The sequence below is a fragment of the Mixophyes fleayi genome, chromosome 7 (genome assembly GCF_038048845.1).
Source record: "Mixophyes fleayi isolate aMixFle1 chromosome 7, aMixFle1.hap1, whole genome shotgun sequence".
Lineage (NCBI taxonomy): Eukaryota > Metazoa > Chordata > Amphibia > Anura > Limnodynastidae > Mixophyes > Mixophyes fleayi.
The window spans coordinates 13,401,617-13,417,414 of NC_134408.1; positions in this window are offsets into that span (position 1 = coordinate 13,401,617).

Genomic DNA, 15,798 nt, shown 5'->3' on the forward strand with positions numbered 1-15,798 from the left:
TAAGTCCCCTTAATAATATAAATCTATAAATATACCCCTTATTTAAAGATTTATATTAATAAGGGGACACATATTTGTTTTAGCATGGGGCACAGTTTTAGTTTCAATACAATAAGGGGGCACAATTATTTTTTTTCCCCACTAAGGGGGCCAACACTTATAGTCTCTCATTTTGTGCCACTAAAAATTACAGTGTGCTGTGGTGCACAAGTAAATGATGGCACTTGTATTGTCTCAAGAGTGACCACTAAATTTCAAGGTTTTTACCCAGGCACACACCAACTAGTGGGGGCACAGTGCTATTTAACATTGGGCTGGGCATCTCTAGATACAGAGGCCTAATTGTTTGGATGGCCCACACCCTAGAGGATGTAGTCTAGTGCTGAGGAGCTGTAATAGAAGGGGGTGAAGGGATTTTTAAAATGTTTTTTTAACCCTAGTTAATATAGGGTAGAAACCTGATGTTGCACAGGTGGTTTACCCTAAACAGCATGTGTTTTGGGCTTAACTGCTTGAAATTTAGGGATTCTCAAACCACAGCACATTGCTACACATGAACAGTGGTTTGCATTTTCACCCTCAAAGCCACAGGATAGTAAATCCTGCAGTTTTAGGATGAAAAGCACTGGTGATGTGTGGGGATTTGAAGAGCGCAAAAAAAATCACTGTTTAGTAAATCTCTCCACTAGTGAACTATGTTTGCTTTAATATATCTCTACTATGTATTCCACTTTTATCATATAGCAGCAAGGCTGTCTGCCTGACAGGCTGACTCCTGTCCGACCCACAGACTTACACCCAAATATCTAGGACTTTTCTCAAATTTTCAAACAATTTACTCTAAAATAATGATATGTCACTAGATTCCACTTTTTGACCTGCTAGCTAGTCCTGAAGGTCGAAATATAAATAAAAAAAGTAATTTCCTCAAAATACATCTTATTACTTTTTAGGACATAATATTCATTGAACAACTATTTAATCATAATGTTTTTCTCATTTACAATTTTACAGTTTCTTACCTCAATGGATCTTGTTAGCGCTCTCTTTAGATCTTTATTCTGTAGACTATATATCAGAGGGTTTAACATCGGTGTAGCTGCAGTATATAGTACGGTGAAGATCAGCTCCAGTAATCTGTAGTGATCTGATAGTGGCATCATGTACACAGATGCAGATGTCCCATAGTATATGGTGAGGACTGTGAGGTGGGATGAGCAGGTGGAGAAGGCTTTTCTCCTGCAATCTCTGGATGTAATCTTCAAGATAGCGCTAATAATTTTTATATAAGACATCAAACTGACAAAGAATGGACAGAATCCATATACCAACATTTCTACATAAATCACAATAAAAAACACCTCTCTGTAGTTGCAGGAGATCTTCATGAGAGATTTAGCATCACAGAAGTATTGGTGTATTATATAAGAATGACAAAAAGACACCATTGAGGCTGATAATGCAATTAGTAAAGAGCCTATACATCCAGATACCCATATGGTAACTGTGAGCTGTACACAATGTTTCCTGCTGAAGATACGGTGATAGTGTAAAGGGTTACAGATAGCAACATATCGGTCATAAGCCATAACAAATAAAAGAACATCTTCTGTACTGGCACTTTCCCAATAAAAATGCATCTGGGTAAAGCATTGTATAAAGGACACTTGGTAATTCCCAGACAGCAACATGTAGAGTAGTTTAGGAATGGTGACATTTGTGTAACAAATATCTATTAAAGACAAATTACAGAGAAATAGATACATTGGGGTGTGTAAGTGTTTATCAATATATATAACAGTAATTATGGTAGAATTCACTAGCAGCCCTATCAGATATAACAAGAAAAACAGAGTAAAAATAAAAGGTTTATATTGTAAACTAGTTGAAAAAGCCACAATATGAAACTCCGAAAGAGATGTGTGATTTTCCATCAGACCTATATACGATTCTAGTAAAGGTAAAAAAAACATTATTTTTGAGGTTATTTATAAGATATGGTTTCCTAAATGGATTAAAAATAGTTTCTAAGTGTAGAATATGTGGAGTACTTTATAGTTCCTTAGAAGTAGAGGTTAGGAGTGTGTTCCAAGAAATGTATTTATATCATGTGCCCAACGGTCATCTTTTGTATTATACTTATGAGCGCAGAAGTAGATGGTTCAGCAGGTGTTCTTCTCAATGTATCCAAGTGGTCAGTGTGTTTATTGAAAGTACCTACACCACCAATGCCTCATGTAGAAGAGTTGAGACATCATCACCATTTATTTATAGTTATCTGAAAACTGATGATTTGAAGTGGGTCTCTCAAATGCAATAAGAGACAGGTTGATTTGTGATATGCAAAAGAGATTATTATCTTAACCAGAGTTAACATTAGACTGTGCAACTCCTAATTCAATTTCAATGAAGACAGCAGCAAAGGATGCCTCAGATTCACAACAAAATGGCTTGAACTTATGGAACACGAAAAGTCTTTTAAACAGTGAGGGGGGTATTCAATTGTTGCTCCGGACCGCAAAAAAACGAGCGTGTTAAAACTATTACCATTAATACGGTAAACTTGCGTGTAAAAACCGTTAATACGGTAGTTTACTCGCTGAATTTCATCTCGCAGTTCAGGGAGCTGCGAGATGAAATTCAGCGAGTAATTACCGTATAAACGGTAAAAGTTTTAACGCGCTCATTCTTCTGGCGGCCGGAGCAACAATTGAATACCCCCCTGAATGTCTTGTTTTCAATGTGGGCGACCTCACACGCTGATGTTTTAAAGATAAAGAAGGCAGGAAATCTCATAAAAAAGGAATTATTAAAAGAGTATGTAGCCCAGAAAGAATATGCAATACAGTAATTATACTGCAAACTCACCATGGAAGAAATAAACCTTCACAGGTAAACAAGCTGACAGAAAATGAGTCATACTCAACTGATAGTCAGGAAACAGAAAAAGATTTATGTCTAGAATTGCCAGTATAATGGCAACAGACCACCAAGTAATGTGGATCACCCCTAAAGTTGAGGGAGTTACTTTAAAAATGGTACTGGACACAGGATCCGCCCTTTCAGTTATTACAGAAAAAAGTATTACAAGTTATTAAAAAACAACAATAGTCAGGCGCTCAAAAGTATGTATAATATAGATAAACCCGGAGTCACTTCATCTGGAATTGGGAATGGCTGACCCACACTGGTGTGATAGACAATATAGAATGGAAAACCAGCGCAATTATAAACCAGGAAATATAAGATATACAAAATATGAGAATAATAAAAAAACAAATATATAGAAAAAACAAACTGGCAATTAAATAAGAAACAAACTGATTTAATACACTGAAATCAAACAATAATACCCTGATGAATGGGACTGCTAAACAAGTTATTGCATAAATGCCATTAATAAGAAAGTCTGTATTGTTGAAGACATATATTGGAGAAAAGATGTCTCTTCTAGGGAATATTAAAGTTGATGTGAAACACAAAGAGAAAACATGAAAATTATGTCTGTATGTATTACAAAATGATAGACTGCCATTGTTTGGCCATGAATTGTGAAGAAAAAGTCAAGTTGCCTGGCAGACAATTATAACATTGATGGTATCAATATGGAAATTATCAAATAGTGATGCTACTATTACCAGCTTAAATCAATTTTTAGCTGTTACACAACGGATATTGTAAAAAGGGACAGGAACACTCAAAGCAATGAAAGTCAGCATTGTATTGGATAAAAAAGCTACTCAGAAATTTTACAAAACTCGACATGAACTTTATGCTATTTGACCAATGGTTGAGCCAGAATTGAAGAATTCAGGAATCTTATTCCCTGTGAATGGAAACAACAATTAATCTAGAGCTGCACAAACGGGTGTGGTACGGGCTAACGGAGGCAAGAATTCTGACTTCCGTTCGAATGACAGCAGAAGAACGATGGATATAAGGCCTACAATACAAAAATTACTACTTACCATATAAGTGAACACCCATTTTTCCGAACTGTGAAATGATAGTGTAGTGTGAAATGCGACTAAGGGAAACACCTACACATGAAAAGTACGTTATTTAGTAAGGACATCATGAAAATGCCATTTTTAAAATGCCAATATCTGGACGCCACATCATGTATAATGCAATACAGCCATGGGGTCCGGGTATTGGCGCTTTAAAACTGGCATTTTCATGTATACTGTCCATGTTCGAGAAAGCGTATGGCATCCTCATGTAGATCAAATCTTTAATGCACTAGGCAGAGAACCCACAAGCTCAAATGTCAAATCATTTCAAAAGAGCCCAAATGTTTTTAATCAATTCAAGATCCAAAGGTAATTTTGAACCCTTCAAGTTGTTTCGAAGAAATGTCTATTTAACAAGATGTAACTCCAGAGACTTTAGTAGCTACAACAGCTGCCAAACAAGAATGTGGATCTTCAATTATACTTGAGAAAGTCCCAGAGTCTATGAAGGAGTTACAATTTACAGATTCCTGTGCCCCAGCATTTCACATACATTACCCAGAAGTGCATAGTCTTACAGTATTCATATTCTTATGAAGATATTTGTATCAAAACTTTTTTATTGCATGCTCATCATATTGTATTTCTTGTCTAAGAACACAGAAGTGCAGTATATGTGGTCTACTTCATAGTTCCACTGAAGTATATGTTATGAGTGTGTTCTAAGAAATGCATTAATAACATTTGCCCAACTATCATCTTTTGTCTTGTGCGCATGAGCTCAGAAGTAAATGGTTCAGCGGCTGCTGTTTCTAAGTAAACACCTATTAGAATTTAAACAGGATAATTCAATGTAATACAGTTCTAAATGGTCATAATTACCTTGAAAACACAATGATTTGATTGCATCAAATATAATATTGCATTTAGATAAACTGAGCTCAGGTAAGTATGCAAAAAGATGTTGTATGGTGCTCTAAACCATAAAAGAATGAATGAGTTAGTGGAGAGGCAGAGAGAGACTACTCTCACTACTAGCAAACTATAATTCCAACACAGTGGAGAGGACAATCAGGTCAGGAAACAAGAACGAAGGTGGTATGAAAAGATGGAACAATGGGTTGTAGACAAAGACAGAAAACATGAATCAAGAATGAAAGATACAGGACACACCATACAATGTTCTAATGAACAAGCAGAAGATACACAGTTGGTAAAAAGAAAACTTGTTTAAGCTACATTAGAGAAAAGACGAAAACTGAGTTTTCATAGCTAAAATTAAAATAGTCTTTACCATGGTTTACAAGACAACTATTAACACAGAGATGTTGGCACAAGGACTCCCAAAATTAAAAACATTTAAGTCAATTGGATCAAAATTTATTATCCATCTCAGAGTATTAAAAGAACTTAAAATAAATGGAGCCACTTAGTTAAAATATGGGTTACAATATACAAGTCTAATTTTATGCTTGGAAATTGTGTCAGACAAATCTAGTGTGTTTAGGGTTATTAGACACAAGAAGACTAAAAAGTAACATTTTACAAGGGGGCTCTTGTTTACAGAAGGCTTGACATAGTCATGGATCAAAGGAAAGAGTTGTTTGGGTCTTATGTGGTTGAAGAATTTCAAATGCATCACACACACATGGTATTATTGTGAGGACTTAAATAAATAATCCACTCACATAAACATATGTACACACACGCATTCATACACACAAATATGCATACACACAGAAATGACCATTCACAAAAACACTAATACCCTCTGTCTGAAAAAAACAACAAAAAAACAGTTGCTCTAATGGACAGAATAGATACATCAATTGGCTATTTTCTGCCATCTATTTTAATTTCCCACAATTCTCTGTGCTGTAGAGTGAATAAGAGAAGAACAGGACTTACTTTTGGAATTACAGAAAAGTGAACACCCTGTTTCAGCTTGTGTTACACAGAAGCAATGGAGATTATAATATATAACATAAATTCTTCTCCTGGGAACAGTAGTTGAGCAATTGCATAATTAATCTTATTTGCACTTAAGTTTGATTATATTATGATTCTACAATTCCCACTTTACATTACTTGTTCCGCTTATTTTGAGGTGTGGTGGGAATTTTGCCTTTAAACATTAGGAAGTCAGTTAAAATAACTTTTCAATATTGTGTAATATTGAGCTGTTTATTTGCTAAATATAACAAATAAAGTTACATCTAAATAGCCTGATAGTTAAAAGATAGAGATCATCAAGGTCATTTTTGTTACTATGTTATGTAGAATTAGATATATGGAACTAAGCTTTGTTTTTTAATTGTCACTATGTTTTTATTTGATTTTGACTGTATATTTATGTAACATGGAAGAATAACTGGTACTTATCCTGTCTATATACAATTGTGTCAGTTTTCATTTTAATAAAACACATCGCCATGGTATGGAGATCTGCCACATGTGAGTAAGGGGCAAGTGCCTCATATAGTCTGATAGCTTCTCCCCTTCATCACATAACTGGGCACATGACATCACAGTCTAAATTGGTCTAGTAGGAGGAAACAGTTCCTAAGTGGAAACTCCAAAACCTGGAGAGATAAGCATCAACAAACGGGTAGGTTTTCCAATAATTTGTGTCGTCACCTCCTGGGGATACAGGTATTGGCTTTGGCACATACCATATCAGTCATGTGGGAAGAGACAAAACTCTTGACAGATCACAGTCTGATTTTTCTATCTTGGGATTTATTTTGAGATAGCCATGTTATGTACTATCTGTCCTGAATTTCAGATTATGGCACCAATGTATCATATTCCATCCATGTTAAGTCACCTCCCAATAGTTGAGGTCCTTTTAGAAAAAATAGGTGATCATTTGATGGGCCCAACAGAAACCTCTTAAAAAGGATATCAAATTACTTTAGTGGTGATAGACTATGGCACTGGATATCCTGTAGCTTTCCCATTATGTGCTGCCACTGCTAACAATTTAATAGAGCCTTTCTCCAGAGTGGGTCTACTTCAAGCTGTCCTTACATTTTATGTCCCAATTGGTGCAAAGAGTTTTTGAAAGTTTGCTCGGTTAGAACGTCTGTTTATGGGTTGGGTATGTTTATCCGATAATGATAAGCCCGACAGTTACTATAGCGACATAAAAAACCCATGGCTGACAATAAATAAATATAGACTGACCTTAAAAATGACATCTAACATATCTGGCACTGTTGAGATAAATTCCAAATAGAAGTGTTGAGATGCCACTTTGACGTCAGTAAAAAGTACAACTGTAATATTCACGTTTTTAAAGCGGCAATGGCGGGTTCTGTGGCCTAACCCTAACCCTAACACTTAGGTTGGATTAGTTAGATGTCGGGACCCGCTATAATAACTGTCGGGCTTATCATTATCGGGAAAATGACTATCATTGCTGTTTATCATCTGCAGACTGATGGCTTAATCAAGCAATTTAATCATACCTTGAAGGTCATGCTCAAAAGATATGTTCAGATGGAGAAGCATTTGAACAAACTGTGTTCAGTTTGGGAAGTTCCCGAGCTTCAACTGACTGTTTGCTGGAAGGAGAACTGTCGTATATTTCAACAATGGATCATATGAAAGGGTATTGGTAGATCGAGGTAGCCAAAGAGGCAAATGCCAAAACTGTATTTGTCATAATATTAGGGCTATTCCAATTGAAATGTCTTTTGAATCCAGGGTGCTGTCTCTTTCTTTCAGCACCTCATGAATGAGGTATTCAGTCCGCATCGGAATTATGTGTCTGTATACCTGATTAATATAGCAATTGACAGTAAAGGCTGCAAGTCTCAAATAAATATTAAATATTTGTTAGGAACAGCAAATATTGGCTGCTGCAGTGCTGTTGTCGGCCTGGGTGCGATCGCATGAACTCCTCTCATCTGCAGCTCAATCTGACACCTGTCCTAATTGGCCACTACTGTTTTAAATACCTCTTAGTTTTACTGAACCTTTGCCGGTTATAGCTTTCACACCCTTGCTTCTCCGTGCTCCTTTTCCTGAGAATTTTCTGCTCCAGTTTGATACTCGGTTTTGATCTCTGCCTGCGACTACGTATATCGCTGCCTACACCGACCCTTTGCCCATTGTTTGACTTTACCTTTTGTCTGTGAGATCACCACCCAGCTGCAGGATCATGGTGCCCGCAATCAGCTCCATTGGACACACTTGTGTCACCTGTGTTTCACTATCCAGATTGACAGCTTGATCTTGCTCTAGCACCTTCCCTTACTTTGTGTTGCCCCCACCTCCATCCTCTACTCTACACTGCCAAACTGTTATACTGGTGGAACTTGGTACTATATCCTATTGCAACTCAGTATATTTTGGTTGAGGTGTATCCTGCATCCCTGATGCCATAGAGATCTCTGCTCCGTATCCCACTGCCAAGTCCTTTGTGGTGCCCAGCTACCTGAATTAAGTTATCACTACTCAAGATTGAGTTCTGGGGACAACCGAGTACCAGCAAATATATCTGGTTCCATGGGAAAGGGGACTGCTAAACTTGAAATTCTCATCAACAACAGGTTCTGATAAACTTAACTCATAGGGTGATTTGTGACAATATCTAATTTATATTGCAGGAAATGGTTGCTTAAAGCCTTTGGTTATAAAGTCTGTGCTCTGAAAAATTCCTTTGTCCCACAAAGAAGGATATTCAGGTCTTGGATTATCAGGCTACTGTAGAACTTTTAAAAAAATCTTTTTCCAGTTTAGCTGCTCCTTTAACAAATTTATTGAAAAATTATTTAAGGAGTCATTTTTGAAAATGAAAAATGTTCTCAGCAGTATTTTTACTGCAGTTGCACAAATGTGTATATTTGTTCCCAACTATAGCATGCAGTGTTATTGTTAGTTATAAATGCAAAAATCATATTACCTTTATTAAAGATCCTGCGATGGTGCTTTAATTACACACGCTATCTTGATATTCTGTTCATAGATACATTTTTATAACTCACACTTTTATACACCTTTACGGAAATATCGTTGCCTTGTTCAGTCCTTTCACCACACTAAATAACTCAAAATCCTTACAGCATTATTTTTTCAAATCAGAACCTGAAAAAAATTCCATAACAATCTATGTTTATCCAAATCTGGACAACCATCCCCTCTGGAAGCTGTACATGATCACTTTCCCACCATTTAGCATATTGGGGGATACAGAGAGTTGTACTATGTCAAATAATCTAATATAAGCAAACAGTATCTGGAAATCTTATGTACATAATAATTATAGAAAGAAAAAATTGAATTACTATATACCAAGCGTATTGTGTCAATGAATTAAAGGATACTATTGATTTAAATAAATATTTAATATCATTGTAAAAATGCACTACAAGATAATCAAACCTTTAGTACACATTTAATGCATGTCCCTCCTACAATGGTCTCATCAATGTCCTGAGGAACTTGTAGGGATTGGGGGAGTCAGATAGTCGATCTACTATTATATGCCTATTATATTGACTGACTAGCAATATAATATAAAGATGAACAATGTGGTTCACAGGACAATTCACAATATTGGGCCAATATTTCTGCAAGATGATTCATAAATTTCTTGTTACAGGTTGAAACAAAAACATTTTTTTTTTTTTTTAGGAGACTTAAATATTGCTTATAATATACATGTGTTCATTGTTATTTTTCACAATATATAGATTTTTTTGTTACAGGACATCATTTAAGTAAAAGCCACTGTTATCCAAAAATGTTCTAATAGACAGCTTTACCAGCAGATTTATCAATTGCAAAATTCTGTGATGTGTAGAACTCGAAATTTATCAAAACATTTAACTCATCAGTAAAACTAAGATATATGAAAAATTTTGAAAAGCCCATAACTCTTCAAATATGCTTAGAATCTTGAGCAAATGGCTCTTTATATAAGCAGGTGATCAGCCAATAGATCCTGCTATATGAAATGGGATTATTATCCCTTTTCAAGCTCAACCTACTGCCATCCCTGTTATACAGGATATCTACAGTTATGATTAAGGAAGAGCCTACCTCTGGTGCTTTGGCCAAAGACAATTATTAAAACTGCTCTTACAAATTATCTATACATAACTGTGTCTTTTATAGTCATCTTGTTATTCATCTACTCTGAGAAATGTACTTTGATTTATTCAAACCAGTTGTTCAGACCACTAAAACTTATGGATCCTTGTGCCAAGATAATGTATGAAACTTACATGTTAATTGTAGGCTGTTTGAAATAATGTAGAAAAGAGAATTTTCTGCATGCATGTGATCAATGGTTAAGTATTATTACCATCACATAGTATAAAAATGACTCAGATATGTATAATAGGTGTAAAAGCTAACTTATCTACAGTAGGATTAGATATCAATTGAAATGATCGGTGGGAATAACTATATATAATGTTGGTCTATGAGACTCACCTTATAACTGATGAAGGGACAAGCCAACAAGAGGTAGTATCTTCACATGTCCTTTTTGTGATACTCCTGGTTCTGCACTATCCACATTCATACAGGCATAACCATAACATACATGGATTTAATGCTATGTGACATGGGATTGTGACCCCATTGAAAGCTCAACCTATGTGCAGTCCATGTTCTCCAGGTGTATCTGTACAGTTATTGTTAAGTAACGACTACCTCTGATAATTTGGCCCACTGTCCTTATTAATGTTGCTCTTCCAAATTAGCATTACTATTTCTTTGATGTTCATAATATGATTCATCTACTGGGACAAATGTGCTTTGATTTTTTAAACAAATTTCATAAACCACTGAAACCCCAGGATCTTGTGCCAAGATATTGTATGAAACTAACATTCTAATTGTTGTCCATGATGATCAAGGTATTAGGAGTCTTCTTATGCATTTGCATATTAAATATCAGATATTATTTTCTAAATCAGATAGTGGTGGTTCTGATAAATGAAATAGCTCAGCCTGCATGCGACCAGACTGCCTACTGTACTTCTGTTTTCTTTGAATCAGCCCATGCTGTATAGTGCTGGGGGTGGTTAAGGTTATATTGATACCAAAGGTTTGCCTTGTGGTTTGGCATTTGTTCAGCCAGTTAAACAGGGCAGAAATCATCTCACCAAGCAATGCACAAAACCAGGTTTAACCATGTGGTTTGGCTTTAAAAAGTGAAATTTGCTTGAAACCACACACAGTTTGTCATTTCCAAATTCAACAGACGTTGTTTTTACACAAAATCATTGCCTAATACTTTCTGTACTTGTTATTTTTTTATACTTGCGTTCAGTGTTGTATGATGTAAAATGGCAACAAGAAATGGACTTTAATTCATCCCGCTCCTCTGTGTCTCACAGTGAATTTTCAATTGTTAACAGTTACATATTATCTCCTGATATTAAACATTATCACCATCATCAGTTTTTGTAAGAAACTCTGCAGCACAGGACAGATCATATAAAGTGCAAACCATAAATAAAAGCAGAAAAAGTACATTCAAGGTTAATGAAGGAGGTACAGACATTAGACAGAGGGTAGAGAGGACCTAAATTTGCTCCTGTACTGTCCTCTCCTCTCCACAGATGTACCAAGGTCTTGAAAGTGGAAATACAAATACAGTTAGTTATTTCCTCAAAAGTTATTTTATTTATTTTAAGGGTGTAATCTTTATTGCACATTTTCAACTACATAACTATAATGTTGTTTTCATTTTATATTTTACCTTATTTTAGCTCAATTAGTCTCGTTAGTGCCCTCTTTACATCCTTATTCTGTAGACTGTATATCAGAGGGTTTAATATAGGTGTAACTACAGTGTACAGTACAGTGAAGATCATCTCCAGGACTTTGTAGTGGTCTGATGGTGGCATCATGTACACAGATGTACCTGTCCCATAAAATATGGTGAGGACTGTGATGTGGGATGAACAGGTGGAGAAGGCTTTTCTCCTGCCATCTCTGGATTTAATCTTCAAGATGGCGCTAATAATTTTTATATAAGACATCAAACTGCAGAAGAATGGACAGAATCCAAATACCAACATTTCTACATAAATCACAATAAAAAACACTTCTGTCTTGTTGCAGGAGATTGTCATGAGAGCTTTAGCTTCACAGAAGAATTGGTGGATTATATAAGAATAACAAAAAGTCACCTTTGAGGCTGATAATATAACTAGTAAAGAATTTAAACATCCAGATACCCATATGGTAACTGTGAGTTGCAAACAAATTTTCTTGCTGAAGATACGGTGATAGTGTAAAGGTTTACAGATAGCAACATATCGGTCATAAGCCATTGTGAATAAAAGAAGATGTTCTGTACCGGCACATTCCCAATAAAAATACATTTGAGTAAAGCACTGTATAAAGGGTATTTTATAATTCTCAGATAGTAACATGTACAGTAGTCTAGGAACGGTGACTGTTGTGTAACAAAGATCTATTATGGACAAATTACACAGAAATAGATACATTGGGGTGTGTAAGTGTTTATCAATATATATGACTGTAATCATGACAGAATTCACCAGCAGCCCCGTCACATATAACAAGAGAAACAGAGTGACAACAAAAGGTTTATATTGTAAACTAGTAGAAAAAGCCACAATATAAAACTCGGGAAGAGATGTGTAATTTTCCATCAGAAGTATATATTCTAGTAAAGGAAAAAAAACATTCATTTTGTGGTTATTTTTAAGATTTTGTTTCATAAAAGGATTAAAATAGTTACTAAGTGTAGAATATGTGGAGTACTTTATAGTTCTGCAGAAGTAGAGGTTATGAGTGTGTTCTAAGAAATGTATTTATGTCATGTGCCCAACGGTCATCTTTTGTATTATACACATGAGCTCAGAAGTAGATGGTTCAGCAGGTGTTCTTCTTAATGTATCCAAGTGGTCATTGTATTGCTTCAAACTAAATATAATTGACTACAAGGATAAAACTGCATTCATCACTGCACAGCAAAATCACCAACAGTGAATCCTGTAAAATGGGAGACAGTGTAAAACCCCACAGTGTGTCATACAGGCCCAGAGCACAGCCTGGACATGTAAGTTAAATCAGCCATAACTCAAGGGTGCAGTGAATGTAGCAGCCCCTCCACCAATGGTTGAGCTCATAAAAATGTCAGGATACATCTGCCTTCAATGGCACTGTAGAAGAAAGAGTGGAATTTTATTGTATTGCAAATAATGTTAGTAGCAAAAAGAAAATGCCATCCCTACTAAGTATAATGGGGCAAAGACATCAAGGGGTAAATGTATCAAGCTGAGAGTTTTCCGGCGGGTTTGAGAAACCAATCAGATTCTAACTATCATTTATTTAGTACATTCTACAAAATGATAGCTAAAATCTGATTGGTTGCTATAGGCAATATCTCCACTTTTCAAACCCGCCAGAAAACTCTCAGCTTGATACATTTACCCCCAAGTGTTTTGTTCAGATTATTAAAAAAACTCACTAGCAAAACTTTTCAGGAATTTGTTGATGTTCTAATGAACAATGTAAACCAATAAATCTACTAGTAATTGAAAAAAAATTGCTTTCATAAGGAAGTCAGTTTAAAAGTGAAAGCAGTGGTTGAATTGGGCTGGTATATGGTGGGTTGCCATACCGCAATTTGTTGTTCTGTCTTCATTATAAAACTATCATATTCCGTTCACTTACATTCTCCATACCACCACTTCTTAATTTCTACTTCAATCTTTGGGTGTAAATATTTCTACATATGTAGCAGAGTTGAGGCCGTTATCTGAACACTGTTGATTTGTTGTGGGCCTCTCAGATGCAATAAGATAGAATAAGAGTTTTCAAAAGAGATTATTATACCAAACAGAGCTAATATTAAACCGTGCAATGTCTGTTGCAATTTCAATGGAGACAACAGCAAATTATGCCTCAAAATGGCTTGAATGTATTGCACATGAAAAGTCTTTTAAACAGGGAATGTCTTCTTTTCAATGTGAGTAACCTCTCATGACAGTTACTACTGTTTATTTAAAGGTATCGAATGCAGCACAGTGTATAAGCGGATGCCCATTAGGGTCAGGAGGCTGGTACTTCTTGGTTGTATTATAACATTTCTCTCCATGACAATTTGAATGTCATAAAATGGAAAATAGAAAGAGTATGTAGGTCACGAAAAATATACAATAAGGTAATTAAACCGTAAACTAACCGTGGAAGAAATAAACCTTCACAGTTACACAAGCTGGCAGAAAGCGATTCATACTCTGATAGTGTGGAAACAGAAAAAGATTTATGTCTTGATTTGCCCGTATAACATCAGACATCAGACCACCAAGTAATGTGGATCATCCCTGAAGATACGGGAGTTAATTTAAAAATTGTACTGGTCACAGGATTCACCCTTTAAGTTATTACGGAATAAGAGAGTCATATGCAGAAATTCCATTAAGAAGAAACTCTGTATTGTTGAAGATATGTATTGGAAAAAGGATGTCTCTTCTAGGGAAAATTAAAGTTGATGTGAAACACGAAGAGAAATCATACAAATTATATCTATATATATGCAGTGCAAAATGGCAGACTGGCATGGTTCGGGAGAGAATGATTAAGGAAAATTCATGCTGCCTGGCAGTCTAATAAAACATTGGTGGTGTCAATGTTTAAAGTATTAAAAAGGTGACGCTACTATTAAGAAATTAAATCAATTTTTAACGTATGTACAACCCATATCTAAAAAAGGGATTGTAACCTGCAAAGGAATTAAAGCCAGCATTGTATTAAATAAAAAGCTACTCTGAAATTTCACAAAGCTGGACCTGAACCATGTGCTATTTGACCAATGGTTGAGGCAGAGTAGAATAATTCAGTAATTTTATGCCCTGCAGAATGAAAAGTTTCAGATTTGCACAAAGTACAACATCTACTACCAAAGGTCGAATGTATCTTTGCAGCTCTGCCAGGAGGACAAAGCTTTACAAAAATAGATTTGGCACAAGCACATTTACAAATGGAAGTTGAAGATATGTCAAAGAAATATTTGACAATCAACACATATGAAGGTTTATTTTGAATACATCTGTCTTTTGTTTGGAATAAAAGCTAAATAAAATTGTAATTACAGACATGAGAACTCCCTGTTGCTGTGCTACATAGAGGCGATGAAGGTGATAATATATAGCATACACTTTTCCTGTGGGGAACAGTAGATAGGGCAATCACATCATTTATTCTCTTTGCACTTAAGCTTGATTATATTATAATTCTGCAATTCCCACTTTTGTTAAGCTTTTTTTTAGATGTGGAGAGAGTTTTACCTTTAAAAATTATGAAATCAGTTAACATAATGTTTCCATATTGTGGAATACTGCTATAACTAGCCTGCTAGTTAATAGATTAAAATCATGAAGATAACATTTGTCAATATGTTATGTAGAATTAGATATATGAAGCAATTATAGCCTGATATTTCTATCCAGGGATTTATGATGAGGTAGCCAAGTGGTGCGCTACCTGTCCAGAATGTCAGATTGTGGCACCTATGTATCATACCCAGTCCCTGTTAATTTGAGGTGTAGTCATTCTGGCGATGGTGAATCTGTCAACAGTTATTCTGCCTTAATGACAAACAGCCCCTGGCTGCTCAGCACAGGGTTGCATTCCCTAGAGAGATGGTGACCACAAAAAATGCAGCCCACCCCTAGCGGTGTCAAGCCACATGCTGAAAGCACTAGCGCTCTTCCCACACCCTTCCGGTGGTGGGTGTGTGGTAATAAAAATTTGATGTATAATAAAGACATCATTTTGCATTGGTGCACTACAGGATCCAGCATGTTATGCCTGCCAATAACAGTTAGGGCATGCTGGTGCATACAGT